Source organism: Anas acuta, chromosome 5 (assembly GCF_963932015.1).
Source record: "Anas acuta chromosome 5, bAnaAcu1.1, whole genome shotgun sequence".
NCBI lineage: Eukaryota > Metazoa > Chordata > Aves > Anseriformes > Anatidae > Anas > Anas acuta.
In genome coordinates this window covers 26729930-26746734 of record NC_088983.1, presented here as the reverse complement: position 1 = coordinate 26746734, position 16805 = coordinate 26729930, and the positions used below count along the sequence as shown (strand labels likewise).

The following is a 16805-nucleotide window of genomic DNA, read 5'->3' as shown; positions in this document are numbered from 1 at the left end:
AGTTCAAAAACTCAACCAACTGCTGAAGGCTGATCTCTTGAAAGCAGCACCACTGGGAGACAGCAGTTCTGGGTGTAAATCTGATATGATGCAGTTCTGACTCTGGGGGTCTTTCCTTTTTTCCTTACCAAGCTACCCTCACCCTGAAAGCAGTGGGAAAGGCAGAGCGATGGAAACCCAATGGTGAGATTCCCACAACCTCTAATCTAGCCACTGTTTTCCTTAGTGTACCTTTAGCGTGCCAGGCTTCTTGCAGCCCCAGCAGTGCTGAAATGGTGCAATGCTGCATTTGGGTGTAATTTTATACCATGAGAAAAGGATGCAGTAGATACCAATATCTATCACACTACCCCCTCAGCAATCCACGGGCTTGGACTAAGAGTCAAATTCAATCAAGTAGCTCTGCTCTGTGTTGTGTGTGAGCATAACTGCTTGTGTGTGAGGTTTTTGGAATTGTCTGTGGCCTTCTCATGGGCTTGTCTACCCAGCAGCCACAGTAAACACTGTAATATTTCCAGAAATCAGCCAAATGGTATAATTTGTACCCACCACACCAACTCAAGACTCAGCAGATCCAAGTTTCATTTCCAAAGCTGCTACAGACATCTTTTTATCATCTCCCACTCACCTTTCATGCCAAGCATTTCAAAAGGGATCAGAGACTTCAGCTGCCAGTTTGAGATACCTCAGACATGCCTGGCTGTCAGAAAACAGGCACTCAACATAGACACAACGCATGAGCACAGCTCAATTAAAGCGCGTTGGAGCCGCTTCACTGTGCCTCATCTCTCTTCTCTGTACTTCTCCCAACTTCCCACCATCTCACCTCTACCATAAAATTACCAAGAGAGAGAATTTTCACAGCAAAATCCTCCTTTGGGTTGGAGACTTGAAGTTCAGCTGATTAGCACGTTCGGTAACAAAGGTAAATGTTTTAAAGGGGTTGTAGAGCCCATTAGCCAACAAAAACAGTCTGTTGCCATGGATGGCCAGATAAACCTAAACCATCTGATTCCTAAATAAGTCTCCACTCAGCTGACTGTACAATTCTCACTACCCAGGGATTTCAGTCACACTGCACGACTGGGCAGCATCCCCTGCTGCCAAGACCGGCTCCCCAGTCGCCCACCCATGGAGTACCAGAAAGGGTAAGATTATCTTTAGTCTTCTTGGGAACTGATGCCTACTTGTAGGCTCCAGAATTATCACCCGCTGACATCACGGCAGAACATGGCATTATTTAGTGTCCTTTCTGACTTCTGCTAGCTTGATGTCAACTGCTCGCTAGGTGCCAGGAGACATTACTCATCACACAAGAATTAAAATTGTTATTGGCCATATTTTCCCAGCTGGGCTTTCAAACTGGTTTCATTTTGCCAATGATTTGTGTAGCTGAGCTGCTCTTTTTTCTTTTTGGTTCACATTAAGTTTCATTTGAGCTGTGCGTCACTGCATTCTCTGCGGGTTACCCGTCTGAATGTGGAGGTGAACGCGTGCCATTGGAGCTTGCTCCCCTAGACATACTGGTAACGTTGCTTTCACATATCTCAGTTTTGCCTGCATGCATGCTGCAGGTGATATACTCCCTACAGAAGGATCACATGCACATACCTTTTATTCCCAGAACTGGAGGTGGGCTGCATTCTCAATGCAGGTGGCAGAACCCTGAGGGAAGAGGGCCTTGGGATCACAGGCTCCCAGCACGGTTTTGAGGTGCAGCAGGGCAGAGCACAGTTGCATTGGTGAAGGTCCAAGGGTTTGTTCAGTACATAGGGGAATAAGGGAAGGGAAACTCAAAGGCTAGACCTATAGGTGAGGAGATGGTCTGATCTTCTGAAGGGAAAGGAGCATTGTCATTTTGTTCACACTGACAAGCTATTTTACTGCTCCTCTTCCTCTACGAGCACTGAAACACATTCAAACAATGTGAACAGAGGATGGGAGAATGAGCTAGTCAGAGCATCATTTCGTCTCATAGGATCTCCTTCATTTAGATAAATTACTGTGGCGTGAGCACTGTCCACCAGGCCTCTCCAAGCAGCTTGCACCTCCTCACCAAAGCAGAAAAGCAGGCTCACACAGAAGATGTTCCCATTCCAAGCACTCCCTTTTAATTCTCAACTATATATTTGCTGCTCTGACTTCCTTGGGAAGTTAGGTTTGTAGTCCTACCCTCCAGTACACATGGGGCTTGTGGGACACAAAGCTCTTATTCTCTAACACTCCTATGAGCTGCGTCGATAAGGAAGAATGATTTCAGTACCCTCCACTGAGAAAGAAGAGGCACAAAACATATAACTGTTATGTGACAAAAGGGAATCCCCACAAAAAGGTAAAATTTGAAAAGCTTCATTGGAGTTACCTCTTATTGAAGACCACAGGAGCCAACTTGGAAATAGAGATCTGTTAAAAGATTAATTAATTAAAAAAAAAAAAAAAAAAAAAGCCCACATCCTGAGCCAAAGCTTCCCCTATTCACAGAAAAGGAAGGTAAGAGGCTGCTGCTCCAGAAGTCACCAGAACCAGCCCTCCTACCCTAGCTTTTCTTCCACCATCATAACACTGCTGGAATAAATAAAAACCTCAGGGGAAAACAGCATTTGTTTCTTTATACTTCGAGGATTCAGCACTGATTTTGTCTTCTCACACTACTCTCCACCATTAATCAAAATCACTCTCATCAAGGCAGCCAGGAGCCTTAGATATAAAGGAGGAGGAACTGCAGGAGAGGAGTGTTTGGAAATTAACCCAGCTGCTTTGGGCCTGACTCATCTGCAGCATTGTCAACTCCACTATTTTGCAGTCATGCAGTTGGGCTTTGGGGGTGTGGGTTTCCAGCTCCTTAATCAAAAAGTCTTTAGATATCTCAGCTGTCACCCACTAGCAGTAATACAGATTTATGATCCTTAAGGGTAGAGAAAAAAAAAGTCTAAGAACAAGTCAGGTTGTATCCTGTAACCCACAGTAACCAGCAGAGCTACATTTTAGGGGGAAAAAAAAATAATATTTCATACTGCTTAGCATTGATCAGTCCAGGGCCAGTTGGAAGACACAGCATTAGGCAAATGAACACATCTGAAAGGGAAGTAGAAAGACACAAGGCCTTCCAGAGGCCTAAATAAAAAGCAAATTCAGGCTAGATTGAGCCCCGCTGTACTGCCAGGCAGTGCAGCCAGACACTGCTCCCCATGCTTCAGCAGCCCCATAGGGAAGCTACCCTTGTTATGAATATCATCACATCCCCCAGCCCCTTCCAGACCTCTAAGGCTTATTGAAATCTCCAGCCAGGCACTCACCTGGCTAGTAAAACACCTCCTCCCAGCCACGTTTTCCTACCACCACCACATAAAGCAGCAGTCCTTCACGATCAAGTCACAGCTGAGCTTTTATTGCTCTCTGCATCCAGTAACTTCGATGTTGGTGGAGCAGAACAGTGATTTGATCCCTAATTAACCCCCTTGTGGACATCCAAGACCTATAGTAAAAAAAAATCAGCACACAAATATCTCTTGGGTACCACCCCACAGCTTGACAATTCCTGGGTTTGCAGTGTAAGAGCAGGGCTAGATGCCCCAAACCCAAGTGGTAGACAAGTTCAGTTGTGCTCTCAGAAATAATTTCTCCCCCCATGCAGCTTGTGTCCTGATGCCTCTGTCGGTCACTGGGATCACTTCATCCCAGCACGTGAAATCCATGCGGGTACCCCTGGGACCTAGATTTTGTGGCCTTGTTTTGCTAAGGCCAAAAAGCTTTTTTTTTTTTTTTTTTTTTTTCTGCCGAAAGCTGGCAGGGGAAGCAATCATTTGACCATAGGAAGCTAGGTCGCCTGAAGGGCAGCCCTCCCTCCTCCCCATGGGTGTTGTTTCCCCTCCAGTGGGAGTCAGCACGTATTCCATCAAAACCTGGTGCTGCTTTTTGCAGCTGTTTCTGCCTGACTCTGGCAATCTTCATGCATGGCCATGCATTTCAGATGTGTAATGCAGCATGTCTGCGTGCCCTAGAGGTTGCTGGTTCCTGCCAATGCCAATCCATATGGGGTTACTCAAGTGTAAGAGAGTCCGAGGTTTGACCCCTAGCCTATGAACGTTTTAATTCCCGAGCAAACTTTTAAAGTATGTCTTCTGATTCGGGCGTGACAGATGGTCTGTCCCCATGCTCCAACTCCCCAGACATCGAAGGAAAAATTAGCAGGTAGGCTGGGTTCCAAGCTGACCCTTGCAAACTAGCTGAGTCAGCAGCGCTACAATACGACCGTGTTCCAGCTCAGCTAGCAAGGTCTCCTCCTCAGGGCTGGACCGCAGCAGCCACCAAAGGGAAACAGAAGGGCTCGAAGGGCTCCGACAACACTTTCAAACTCACAGGCAAGGGCACAGTCAGATCAGTGGGAGTCCTGACCTTTGCCAGCCAGCCTCTTCCTTCGTTGCTGTTCACTAATGTGGATTTAGCATCGGCTGACAGAAAAATGCACAAAACACACAAGGTCAGAGATTCCCGTATTTTGCATGGTCTCGAGCCTGCCGAGTTTTCTCAGGTGTAATCGGTTGCTCCTGGAGCCATCCATCTTGGTGCTGTGTCACAGGTAATCACACTCCCTTTTAAGCAGTTTTTTTTTTTTTTTTTCTCCGATGGAAATAATCACAGCAAAAGACAACCTTTGACAAAGCTTGAGCTGCAGCGTTAGCTGCTGGGATTATGAAGGACAACTTACTGCTGGAAATCTCTACATAAACAAAGGTACCTCATGGGTGAATAATATGCAGAGCAACGTGTTTTTTTTTTCACTGCAGACTGTTCTGTATTCACACATGAGAGGGAGAGTCAGCTCTCTGCCTCCTAGAAAACAACCAGGACCTCTAAACCTGCATCACTCTCTCATTTTATAGTTACTACAATCAGTGGCAAAATGTCTTTTTTTCCTTTTAAATGTGACCACTTGCTGGAAACTAATAACTAAAATCCTAGCTGGTTTATATATACATATATATGCATATAAATACCGGAACCTGATGAATTCACATCTTAGTCTTAAGTTTGCAGGCCAGGTGTCCCTCTGTGTCAGAGGCTTACTCACTGCTGCAGGACCCCACTGGTGGAATTGCAAGCCCTACAGCTGAATAATATGTGAATCAAACGTCTCCCACTGCACACCAATGTGGTTTTGTACAGCCCGGCATACCAAGCAGCTGCAAATATGGTTAAATCGGGTTGCACTGCAGACAGAAGAAGTCCACCTGGCACCATCAGGAGTGCTGGTGCAGGACAGGTGAGTGCAGGGTCCACTCAGACCTCAGCCAAATAGAGAGCAGGGAAGTCTCTGCCAGGATCACGTGAGAGAAAATAAATGAGTCTGCAAGATTTTAAAGAGTGTTAGAAGGAAATGGGAGGCAGAAGGGGAAAAGTGCCAACTCTTATGTAAGCGCGGTGGCTTGCAAACTGCTGTGAGAGAAGAGGTCTCTGGGAGGATGCTCTAAGTTTTGCTTTTCTGGGGTAGGACTTGAGGAGAGACGAAAGGGTTATTTGGGGAAAAAAAAAATCTGTAAAAGCAGAAAAGACTTGGCTTCAAACCAATAATGAATGATGGGGCAGGCAGGAGAGGGCACCACTGATTTGCTGGCATTTCCCACCTCATCTGTCAGCTTTTGCAGATTCCTGCTGACATGGGTCCAATCCAAAGCTTATTGAACAGTTCCCTTCAAGAGCAGTGGGTGCTGGATAAAGTGGACGGCAGAGAAAGCTGAGCGAGAGATGCTGAACCTTCCCTTTGGGAAGGAGCAGGCAGGGGAGGGCGCTACCTTCTTCTCCTTTCTTTATTGTGGTGTTACCACAAGGAAATGTTTTTCCTCCTCAGGTTTGCTTTCTTCCCCCCTGCACAACGTACCAACACCATCCCAGGGGGATTACATAAAACATGCTTGTGAGCCATGCAGCGTGGAGGGCTCTGCTCCGGGAGCCTCCTGGTGGGTTGGGTCACTGCCTGCTCTCTGCTGGGTCCCACGCTGCAGGGCGCGATGTCCCCCACGCATCTTTCCCTCTGCTGCTTCCTGCTCTTGTTGTGACAGCTCAGCTCAAAGCTCCCTCGTGCTGATGCTGCTTAGCAGCCTTACGGGCAGGGGAGGAGGAGCGCAGGCTGCTGAGATATCTGCAGTGCCTCCTCTCCTGTCCTGCAGCGATGTGGCTGTGCCCAGCCTGCACTCCGTGTCAGGATACAGGCACAGGGAGGAGCAGTGCTGGCTGCCAGAGCAGAGGGAGATGCACAGAGGGGCAGAAAGCCCTCATTTGCAGTTATGAGGTGGAAACTGCTTTTTCTTGTTTGGGATACACCAAAAAGCTACTGGCCTCGCCACTCGCTGGTTCCAGTCACCTGCTGGTGAACAGGAGCAAATGGGAGTGTTTGGGAGCAGGAGCTGGAGCGATCTGCAAAGGGAGAACACTACAAGCAGTCCCTGAGTCTCCGTGCAGACCATCACAGACCACTCTTGGAGTCTGCACTTGCACTTACAAACACAGCTGGAGGGTAGGGATGGAAAGGGTGGGAGTGTGGGGAAGGCAAGGATGGGGTCAGACAGGGGAGCTACTTCGAGCGGCTTGGGCTCCTGGTGGCTGAGCAGACAGCCAAGCCAGGGGAGTGAATAGGAAACAGTCTGCAATGGCACAAGAGCAAATTTCCCTCGGTCCCTGAGTACCTTTTCGCTCCCCAAGGCAGGGCCTGGCAGAAGATTCATGACCTGGCAGAGCTCTGGGGAGGACTGAAGGATGCAGGGGCCATCTTCAAAGGACAGCTTCTGTGGCCTGTGCTCAATACCCTCACCATATGTGGGGCTTTTCCCTTGCCTGTTGTACCTGCCTGGGATCTATGTTTTCTGCTCTAGCAGCAGAGATATTCCTACCTCAGAACAGCAGAGGAGATGCAGTGGTGCAGGGGTTAAGCTGTTCTGCACTGAGTCTGGACAGCCACCGTGGGTCTCTCCCCTCCCATCTTCTCCAATGAAATAATCACCACATTTTAGCCTTGCAGGCATGCAGAGGGGGGTCCAGCTGCTCTTGTGCAGGCAGTAGTATCCTCTAAGCTGCTGGGGACTAGCTGTCTGAAAGAATTATTTCCAGGGCCACATTAAGAGTTGAAGAGTAAAATTTAAAGAACGAACAGGCAGAGAGAAGGCAGAGAGGTGCAGCCTACTCCAGAGGCATGTAAAACAGAGACCACGGCCTTTGTATCTCCACAAGCTCTCAAGCCGCATTTTGGGGAGAGTAGGTGTTGCTTTCCAAAAGCCCTGACCTAAATAAATAAATAATCAATAAAATATTAAGAAATAGCCATCTCTGTAGGAGAGAAAAGCAGAGTTGCATATCACCCCCTGTCTCAAACTGAATTTCCACAGGTGATAGGTAGCAGGTAAGAACATGGACAGAAAAACTGTGTTTTTCAGCATCAGGTCAATGCAAGCAACGAGATGTGATGGGATTCGATCTGCTTAGATAGCCCAGCAACCAGCCAGCAAGGGATAAAGCAAGAAATGCCATGTTTTCTCAGTGCTGGTAGCTTTTTTTTTTTTTTTTTTTTTATTTTATTTTTTTTTTCTGAAATAGTCTAGTATTTGCAAGACTAAATGTTTGCCTGGGTACCTCCATCTCTTTTTCTCTGTGCCATCAAATTACACAAATTGTTTCAAAGGAAGAAAGAGGGCATAGAGCCTACTACCAAAGCACTGCATGTTAACTGACTGCAGTGATGAGAGCACACGGCCTGCAGCCTGCAGCCACCCTACGCCTGCTGACAAGATATAAATGGCTCAAGAAGGCATGGAAGAAATTAGCAGAGATAACTAACCACTGCCTCCTCTGATACAAAAGCTCAGGAGGCTCAAATGAAGATAAGAGGTGGCATATTTAAAGCACTCGGGAGGAGGTGGCTTTTCACAGGATGGGTAGTGAGGCTGCAGAACTGCCCACCACAGGACGTGGGGGATGCTGGACAGGAAAGACCAGACAGGTTCAAGGCAGACAGAGCCACCAAGACACAGATGCCATACTTGGCTTGGATAGTCCCTAAACTATACGTGCTTGGAGACTGTGAAAACACTGAGAAGTTGGACTCCAGGCATGCTCTGTTCTCAGGCTCTTCTTTAGGTGTTTGTGGTTACCCACTGCAAGACACAGAAGAAGCAAGATGACACAGAGGCTGTCACTGTGCCCAAGAATCATTCATGCCCTTTACATCTATTCATTTGCAGCTCTGTGTCAGGGCACTGAGGACATCCATGGACCTTAATTAACATAACCAGCCTCACCTGGGACCCCCACAGCCTCTGCCCATGTGCACTGGAGCCCCCATTTAAGTTCATCTCTGACCATTCTCTCCTGGACTGATATATGTCATAGGCAAAACTGCTCTCGCATCTCTTCCTCAGTTGTTTGACTTTCCTGGCTTGACCCTGGACGTGACTAGCTGCCTTACTTTAGCTGAATGCTGACCAGACTGTCAATGGGACCTGTGGCTGTTACCATCCCTGCACACTCATCCAGCTCGGGTGCTTTGGGACTGTGCCTTGCTGGTGAAGGTGCCACAGCCCCGCATTCACTTGGGACTTACAACCAGCTGTAACAGAGGTGTTAGAAGCAAGTACCAGAGGAGTAGATTCTGTGTCCTCTCATAGCTGTGCTGGAGCTGGATGCTGCTGGCATGCTGCAAAGCTTTCTTGGAGCACACACAAGGCTGTAAAGCAACCACGACTGTCAGACTCACACCATAAAGCACAGAACGTGAGCAAAGCCAGGGTGGTTTGTGAGGGCAACAGGCCTGTGAGGAGGAGAAGAGCCCCACAGCTCAATCTACAGCAAGATTTCATCCTTCAGTCTGGCATGAGATGCTCTATAGGAGAAGGATTAGGGGGCCACATTAGTTCTGGATTAGTTAGGGACTCTTCACAAATGCTTCATTCAGCCAGGCAGGAGAATAACAACGCATTTTTATATACAGTGCTTACCAGAGGCAGCAGACACCTCTTTTTACTGAGCTGCTGCAGCAGCCCAGCTTGGGGCAGTTTCAGCTAACACCTTCAGCTTCACCACTGCTTCCCTAAGACTAGCAGCCTATGCACATCAGACCTCCCTGCCCAGGAGCAATCTCCAATTCCACAACAATTTCACTGTCTCATTCTCCCCTCCATCCTCGCAGACTTTGCAGACTGTGAAGCAGGCCTTGTGCTCTTTCTTACCTGCTCATTTTGCTGCATTCAGTTCTCTCCTCACTGCATTGTTTCGGTTACAGGTAATTTTTGGTTTTGCTTAGCAATAGATGAGCAGCTGTTAGTCTTCTGCTTTCTGTCCTGGGCCTCTGCTCATGCTTTTCTAGTGCCAGTAGCAGGCACCTGCGTGGACATCCTCACCCTCAGAGGAAATGTCCACTGAGTGGCCCAGATCTTCTTGTCAGGAATGAACTTTCTCCACCGTTTATGTCTCCTGCTGCTCACATATACTCAGGGAACCAATGGTGGAATTTTCTTCAGGTATCTTCTACTAGCTTTCAGTCCTGCCATAGCTTTTCATTATTTGCCTGTCATGATTTCTTCTTAATTTCCTTGTATTGCCTCTGTGGAGTACAGGAACTTATCAGTGTTTCAGGATTTTGCAAGAACTCTGCTTTCTTGTGTCCTCCTTTCCTGGGTAGCAATAAAGAGCTGTTCCATACCCAGGTGCCACAGCTCCCCATACAGCATGGAAATCTCCCCATACCTTGGCCATGCTTTGTCCCTGGCTGAGACTAGAACAGCTGCTGCACTAGCAGGGTAAAGCTCCCTTTCACCTCATCAGATCAAGCGTGCTCTGTGAAATAGGTTGAGTGGGAACTGCCAAACTGCACAAAGGACTGGGTGCTGAAAACACAGGAGAAACTTGTCTGCCTTATTTTAAATTGGTAGCATTAGGGCTGGCCCAGTCTGGCAGATTCCTGCTAACCTTCTTGTCACATTTCCAGTATAATCAAAAGCTTAAAACCCAACCTTATTCTGGTCTTTTTTTTTTTTTTTCTTTTTTTCTTTTTAATGCTAACTGATATCCCAGCTGAAGCATTTTGGAATGCTGAACTCTTTATTTACCTTCCTGAACAGGGTCAGGAGCATTTGGAAAAGCCAAGGCCTTTCCACCTGAAGGCCATCAGAAGGCACCACACAGCTCAGTGTCAGATACAAGAGCCAGTCTTGGGTTAATCAGAGCAGAAAAGGCTCTGCAGACTGAGGGGCATGGATGGATATAGAGCAGACAAATGCTCCTCAGGGAGGAGCAAGTGGCTGCAGACAGAAGCAAAGGCTCCACAGAGTGGGATGCTCCCAGGCCTGGATCCCCATCCTTCTCTTGCACCCTACCTGAAAGTTACCAGGTGTGCTGTGCTCAGCCCCCCAGGGAGCCCAACGCTTGCTGTTTCCATGGAAAGCCCCATCCCCACACCCTTGCAGATGCAGGACTTTGTATTGCACAAGGCTCAAAGCACCAGTTCACAAAACATTAAGGACAGGAGGGTTAGACCTGTATTCTTTGCCACGTATTGGTCGTTTCTCAGTGGCACACGACTGCACGTAGAGACTGCAGCAAAGTAATTGAGCTTAAGTGCTGCAGGAGGCTTTGCCTTTTACTCCATGTACTTTGCTGCACCACTTACCTTGGGGAAAATGTTACGAGAAAAGAGCCAGCCACTCAATTCTTTCTACATAAGCAATGATCACCTGCTAGCAATGACAAAGCATGTGCACGGTTAGAGGCAGAGCTGTGGCCCAGTGAAAAGTGATTAGGACGGTTTAAATTTCCTTTCTGCTCTTTATATTAATGGATTGGCAGGAGAAAACAGACAGACATGATTGGAAGCAGTCCACACAGGACTGGGGTCAGTCCCATAACAGGCCAGGATCGATGCTGAGCCGTTTACAGTACAGCAAACAGACACTTCTCCTTGTGGTTCCTTTCCAGGCTCCAGCTCAGCAGATCTGCCTCAGATTCTCTGCTGCTTTAAATTAAAACCAGAATAATAACATGCAAATAATGATGCCATCACACAATACTTTCTAGCAGTTGGCACAGCGAACAGACACACAGAAAGAGCTCAGGGGAGGGAACTGCTTGGCAAAGCATTGCTTGGTCAGGAAACGTCAGCTTATCAGAGGTTGCCTGTGCTCTCACTGCAAATAGTTCCCCATTTGTAATCTCTGCAAGACTCGAGCTTTAGTCCCTGATTAGAGACCAGTGGGTGGGGGGAAATGCTATGCAAGAAGAGAAAAGTTTCCCTGCCCCTTCTCTGGGGCAGGACTGCTGGGCTCTAGGTTCTAGTCTGGCTCCACCATGCTGCAGTGTGACCCCTTGCAAGGCTTTGTAGAGGGCTTGTTTAGTAAGTGCTCCATTTGCAGCCCCCAAACAAAATGGCATAGTAACCAATGTTACACAGGGCCACAAGTGCAGCAAAAGCGGCTTGTGAACTCTTCAAAAATTTTGATCAGCTTAGCACCATAAATTTCAGGGTCTGAAGGCAAGACAGTGAGGCTAGGATGTAGATAGGAACTGCAGAGGTGCTCTCTATGCCATGAGAGCTTATGGCTTCTGAGAAAATGAGACCTAAAGGGCCTTGCAAGTAAATCTGAGTCTGTAAGAGGGAGGGACCGAAATGTTCAGTGTGAACCACTTCACAGAGATGACTGCTTCCAGCAGAAAAATGCCTCTTTCACTAGGACATCACCCATGTTCTCATCTCTTTCCCAGGTGAAATACACGTTCTGGAAGTGCCAGGTGGGGAGCTGCTGATGTGGCCTCTGAACAGGACCAGGCCAGGAAAGTGGCTCTGGAGCCAGAGGGCAAACAGGAGGCCAAGTGGAATCACAGAGTCACCCTGACAGGCCTCCTGCACCTCTGTCATCCCAACTTAAATCGCAGCAGAAAAAGATGTGCGGCCTCACAGTGCAAGGGGTGTGCTGTGTGACACAGAGATGAGACTGTTCCCAACCCAGACAGCTTCTTCCCAGCCAACAGAAACACCCCTCACCTTCTCGAGAAACCTGAGGCTGGAAACAGGCTGGAAACAAGGGAAGTGCCTCATAAACCTCCATCCTGAATGCTCCAGACTGCCAAAACAAAGGGCTGGCAGCCCAGCTGCAAAGATGCTGTGGGTAACAGCATCAATATCAAGAGGATTTAATTCATAATCATGAGAAAACTGAGAACAATAGCAAAGCCATGAAGCTCCCTGAAGGGTTTGTCTGAAGAAGCTTTGATTTCATCAGTCTTGAGTATTATCTAGTTAGATTTGAGCTGGCTGAGACACCAGGTCATTACCGAAAGAAAAACACAAACGGATGGCACCCTTTCTGCAGAGAAGAAGCCAGAGAGAATCGTAAGTTCATTGTCTTTGTGGTGCTTCTTTCTGGGGGCAGCAAGAAATAGCCCTTTCCCTCTGCTTTTATTTGTAGATCTGCCAGAGGAAGGTAAAACTAAGCATCAGATGCACTCGAAACATTCAGAATCTTTTCTCTCAGCTTTTTGTCTAAAGTCCGAATTGATTAAGTGTTGACAAAAGAAAACATGGTTTTAAGCGGGTGCCTTTCCTTACTGGTCCATTTCAAATGAGCTCTGTTGTTGATGCCTGTAATGTAATGGTATTAGCTCACCCATTTCTGCACCGCTTCAGAGGAAAAGCCAGGTGGCACTTGGCTTTATCTGTAATTAGAAAAACAATTTGAGGAAAAAAATAGCTAATTTCTCTTTTCAAAAGCAGAGAAGATTTCAGGCCTTCTTTATTCATCCCATTAAAGCCTTCCTCATCAGCGAAAGGATCCTTTGCTCTCCCCCTTTTTTAAAGGAGATCCTTTGCTCTGTACCTGCATCATCAGATTCAGCTTTTTTCTATCTTGTCCACGTGTCTTTGAGAACATGATTTGGCCTTCCCTAATGACATGCAAGTACCAGCACTGAGGATAAATGTGACAAGGGCTTTAAGGCCATCTCCCCAGCTGGTGACCAAGACAGAAGACCAGCAGGAGCAGAGCATAGCAGTGTAACCCCATCCCCAGGTGCCTGCATGCTCCTCTCCTATTTTTCAAGTAGTGTCAAGTGTCCTGGGGACAAAAAAGCTCACAGCCATACCAGGGACCTCTGCTAAATATACATTTAGGCAATAGTCTGCATTTTATCTTTATTCATAGAAGCATAAAATCCTACAAATCAGGATTTTTAATGGGAATTTTGTTGTAGATGGATCAGGGCTTTGTTTAACTTTGCAGGAACCATCCAACTGCACCTCTCTCTTACTAACAGTGGCCATTAGTGCGAGTTGCTCTGCAGATTTGAGCCCCTGGATCATGGCTTAGACATTTGGTTTGCTTTATTTTTCAAAGGAAAAAGCAGTCACTGCATAGGGGACTGGGATGTTATTGTTTTGTTGGAACAAGAAGGAGCAGAAAAGTCCAGTCCCATTTCTGCGTGACTGGAGTTGTCAATGTTCCCTTGCAGGACAAGTCACACAGTGCATGTTTACTGGGAATTTCTGCTGGGGAACACACACAAAAAAAAAAAAAAAAAAAAAAAAAAAAAAAAAAAAAACAGCCACAGAACCCGCTGCTTGGGGCAGCACTGTGGGCAAAAATGGGGGAGACTTCTTTCCTCTTTTCCTCAGCCTGTTCTCCTGCTCCAGGAAGCACTGTCGGGTGATAAAAGCAGTTTGCAGGTTCTGTGATACAGAAACCAAGATGATGAAACCAATTGCCAGCCTTCAGAGCAGGAAAAGGTCCAGCAGATATAGCCACAAAGTGGTTGTTAAGGCTTGAGCCTGCAAGGGGGAGGTGATCAGTGATCTGCATCTTACTACAGCAATAAATTCCCAGCCACCTAGAGGCTTCAGGTTAGCTTATTGTTGTTAGATTATCAGTAATAGGAGGAGTGGGGATGGGCGATTTATTATGTTTGCACCATGTCCAACAAAAGTTTTGATATCTCTAATTGCTCTTGTAATAAAAGTGAAGGTGAGCAATAAAACCAAGCCTTCACTCAGGACTTCAGCACAGCAGCATGGGGCATTTGCATGACATTTCTTCCCAACGACGGACTTCTCCCATTCTCCTTCCTCCTTCTATCACTCCTTGAGCAGAAGAAGAATCTCCCTTGCCAGTTTGCAGCATGGAACATACGACAAAGACAAGCAGTTTGGCCTCTCTGAGAAGCAGTGATCCAACCATAACCATGTGCACGCACAGTTGCAATAGCTTTCTGCAACCAGTTTGTCACTAAGCTGTGAGGAGCATCTCGCATGTCAGCTTGTCAGAGTTCCCTTAGAAAGTTAAATGGTGCACACTCTAATTGTAATTGGATGCAAATTAAAATATCACTCATGAGAGGACTGAAATCCTGGAAGGGCAGATTGCATGCATTAAGCCTCGGGATTTGAAAAATGTCAGAGAATATGTTGTTCCTTTTTAGAGTTTGCTTCTGTCCTCTGCCACCCTGGCAAAGTGAATAAATCAATCTCTTCCCCCTTCCTGGAAAGTGAAATGGGGAGGTTCAACATCTGCTGATGAAGAGCATTTGAGTCATTCACAATCTGCTGACTGGAGCTGCTCAGTCCAAAGTCTGAAAGGCTTTGCAACATATAACAACGGGATCAGGGAAGGCCATCTCAGAGATGCCAGGCCTGGCACCCCGAGCAGAACTCTCATCAGAGAGAAAGGGAGATGGAGGGCTACCCTTCTGTGTCAGGCATCCCCCAAACACAGCCATCCCTTCAGCAATAAAAGAGAATTTGTGACATCTGGTATTTCCTGTGGGAAGCAAAACAATCCTGCTTAGCAAACAACGACAAGCCACACCGGCTTGTGCGGCCCTGGAATAGGTGTAAAAGGTAGAGAGGTGCAAAACTGGCACCTGTGAAAGACGGATGTGCTCTGAACAAGGCCCCTCCTTAATTACAGCTGCCACTTTACAACCTGGAGAGATTGCTAACAGGGACAATTCTCAGTGGCAGTTGTTTTTAAGCTGCCTTCCAGATGCTCTCTAAGCCTGGCCATCCCCAGGCTTGCAATCAAGGCTCTCACTTTCCCTGTAAGTGCATGGAGCTCCCGGGGTGAGGGCTGGGGGCCCTGTGGGGTGCCACTGCCCTCCCCACCACAGAGGATGGCCCAGTGACCCCTTCAGTTTAGTTCTGACTTCATTCTTCCCAGAGTTAGCATGTTGAGGTTTTTAGAAGAAATGCACTGCCTTTTTTATTTATTTTTTTTTCCTGTGGAAAATCCTGCACTGAAGCAATTTGTGGTCAAAGCTAAGAAAAGTTTAAGCTGTCCCTGGAAGACACTGGTGATCGATGCAATAATAAGTCTGTTCTCATTAAGGCTATGCACAAAGACAGCCTTATATTGACTTTTCCCATGAAAATTTCTGTTATGATTCCTATAAATGTGCTTTGGGGATACCAAGCATCTGTGTTCTTCCTGTGCCCCCAGCACAAGAAGGCCCCAGGGAAGCCTTACAGCGGCCTTCCCGTACCTAAAGGCAGATGCAGGAGAGCTGGGGAGGGACTCTTTGTCAGGGGGTGTGGTGACAAGACAAGGGGGAATGGCCTTAAACTAAAAGAGAAGTAGGTTTAGATTTAGATATAAGGAAAAAATTCTTCACTCAGAGGTCAGTGAGGCCCTGGCACAGGCTGCCCATAGAAGCTGTGGTGGCCCCATGCCTGGAGGTGCCCAAGGCCAGGCTGGATGGGGCTGAGGGCAGCCTGCTCTGGTGGGAGGTGTCCTTGCCCATGGCAGGGGGCTGGAATTAGGTGGGCTTTAAGGTCCCCTTACCTGGTCTTCAGCAGTTTCTTTGCTTTCCTACCATCCCGCCACAGCGCCGCAGAATTCACTCCTCCTGTTGTGTGATGTGTAAGCAGGACACCCCATGTTGGCTTGCTTGCAGCATCCCGTGCTGCATCATCTGTGCCAGTGTTTGGGGGTACTTAGTGCTGTTTTTGGGCTGAACCCATGATTTCTGTTTGGGGCTGAAGCAGTATTGTCTTCCCCCTGAAGCAATATTGTCTTTTGGGACAGTGCTCACAGTGGCCAGGTGTCACAACAGCTTCCTGGTTCTGTACTGCAGCTTATTGATGGGCCCATGGGGTTATAAAGCTGGAAGGTAGCAGCGAATGTCTCTCCACGGCCTGTACACAGACATCTTGTGGGGTGGTGAGGACCAGTCTCTGAACATTAAGCATTCTGATCACTGGGAAAAGGTTTTTCTCCCACCTCACTGGAAGCACCCGTCTCCCTGGGTGTCTCAGCTCCTTGCATCACCCTGGAATCTGGAAATGGGTACAGGCAGAGGGCAATAGCTTTACAGCTTGCCTTTTTGCTGCCATCAGGGCTAAACATATCCATTCTCTTTTCGTAGGCTAGGATATGTATTCAGAGGTAGTGCCAGTTTCCAAACTCATCTCTTTTCCCCCTTTTTCTGTCCAGATTTCTAAAGATTCAGGACTGAAACTTTGCTTCGAGTCCTTATCTAGTACTACCAACAAATCCTATGGCTGTTATCAGTTTTGCTAGCTGAATAAATGAATAAAATTTTGATAACTGAGTAAATTAATTAAATTCCAGTATCTCTATAAACACCAGGGTACTGGATTGTTTTCGTTATCTACAAGGAAAGAAATAATACCTTAAAAACAAAAGACTAAGTTAGATCTGAAATGCTACTATACATATATACATAAGTTAACTTCCCAGTGGCCAGTCACAAAACCACCAGCTGGATGCAGGTCATGGCACAATCCTGTAATACACTTTACCACTAGGTAACTCTGGTGA

At 47.2% G+C, this 16805-nt stretch overlaps 1 long non-coding RNA gene across 1 annotated transcript; it reads left to right on the top strand.

Moving 5' to 3' along the window:
* The first annotated feature begins 4630 nt into the window (after nucleotides 1–4630).
* Nucleotides 4631–12801, top strand: LOC137857181 (uncharacterized). Its single transcript, XR_011097004.1, has 3 exons — nucleotides 4631–4734; nucleotides 5031–5263; nucleotides 11743–12801. It is a non-coding gene; the product is annotated as an uncharacterized lncRNA (long non-coding RNA).
* The last annotated feature ends 4004 nt before the right edge of the window (nucleotides 12802–16805 follow it).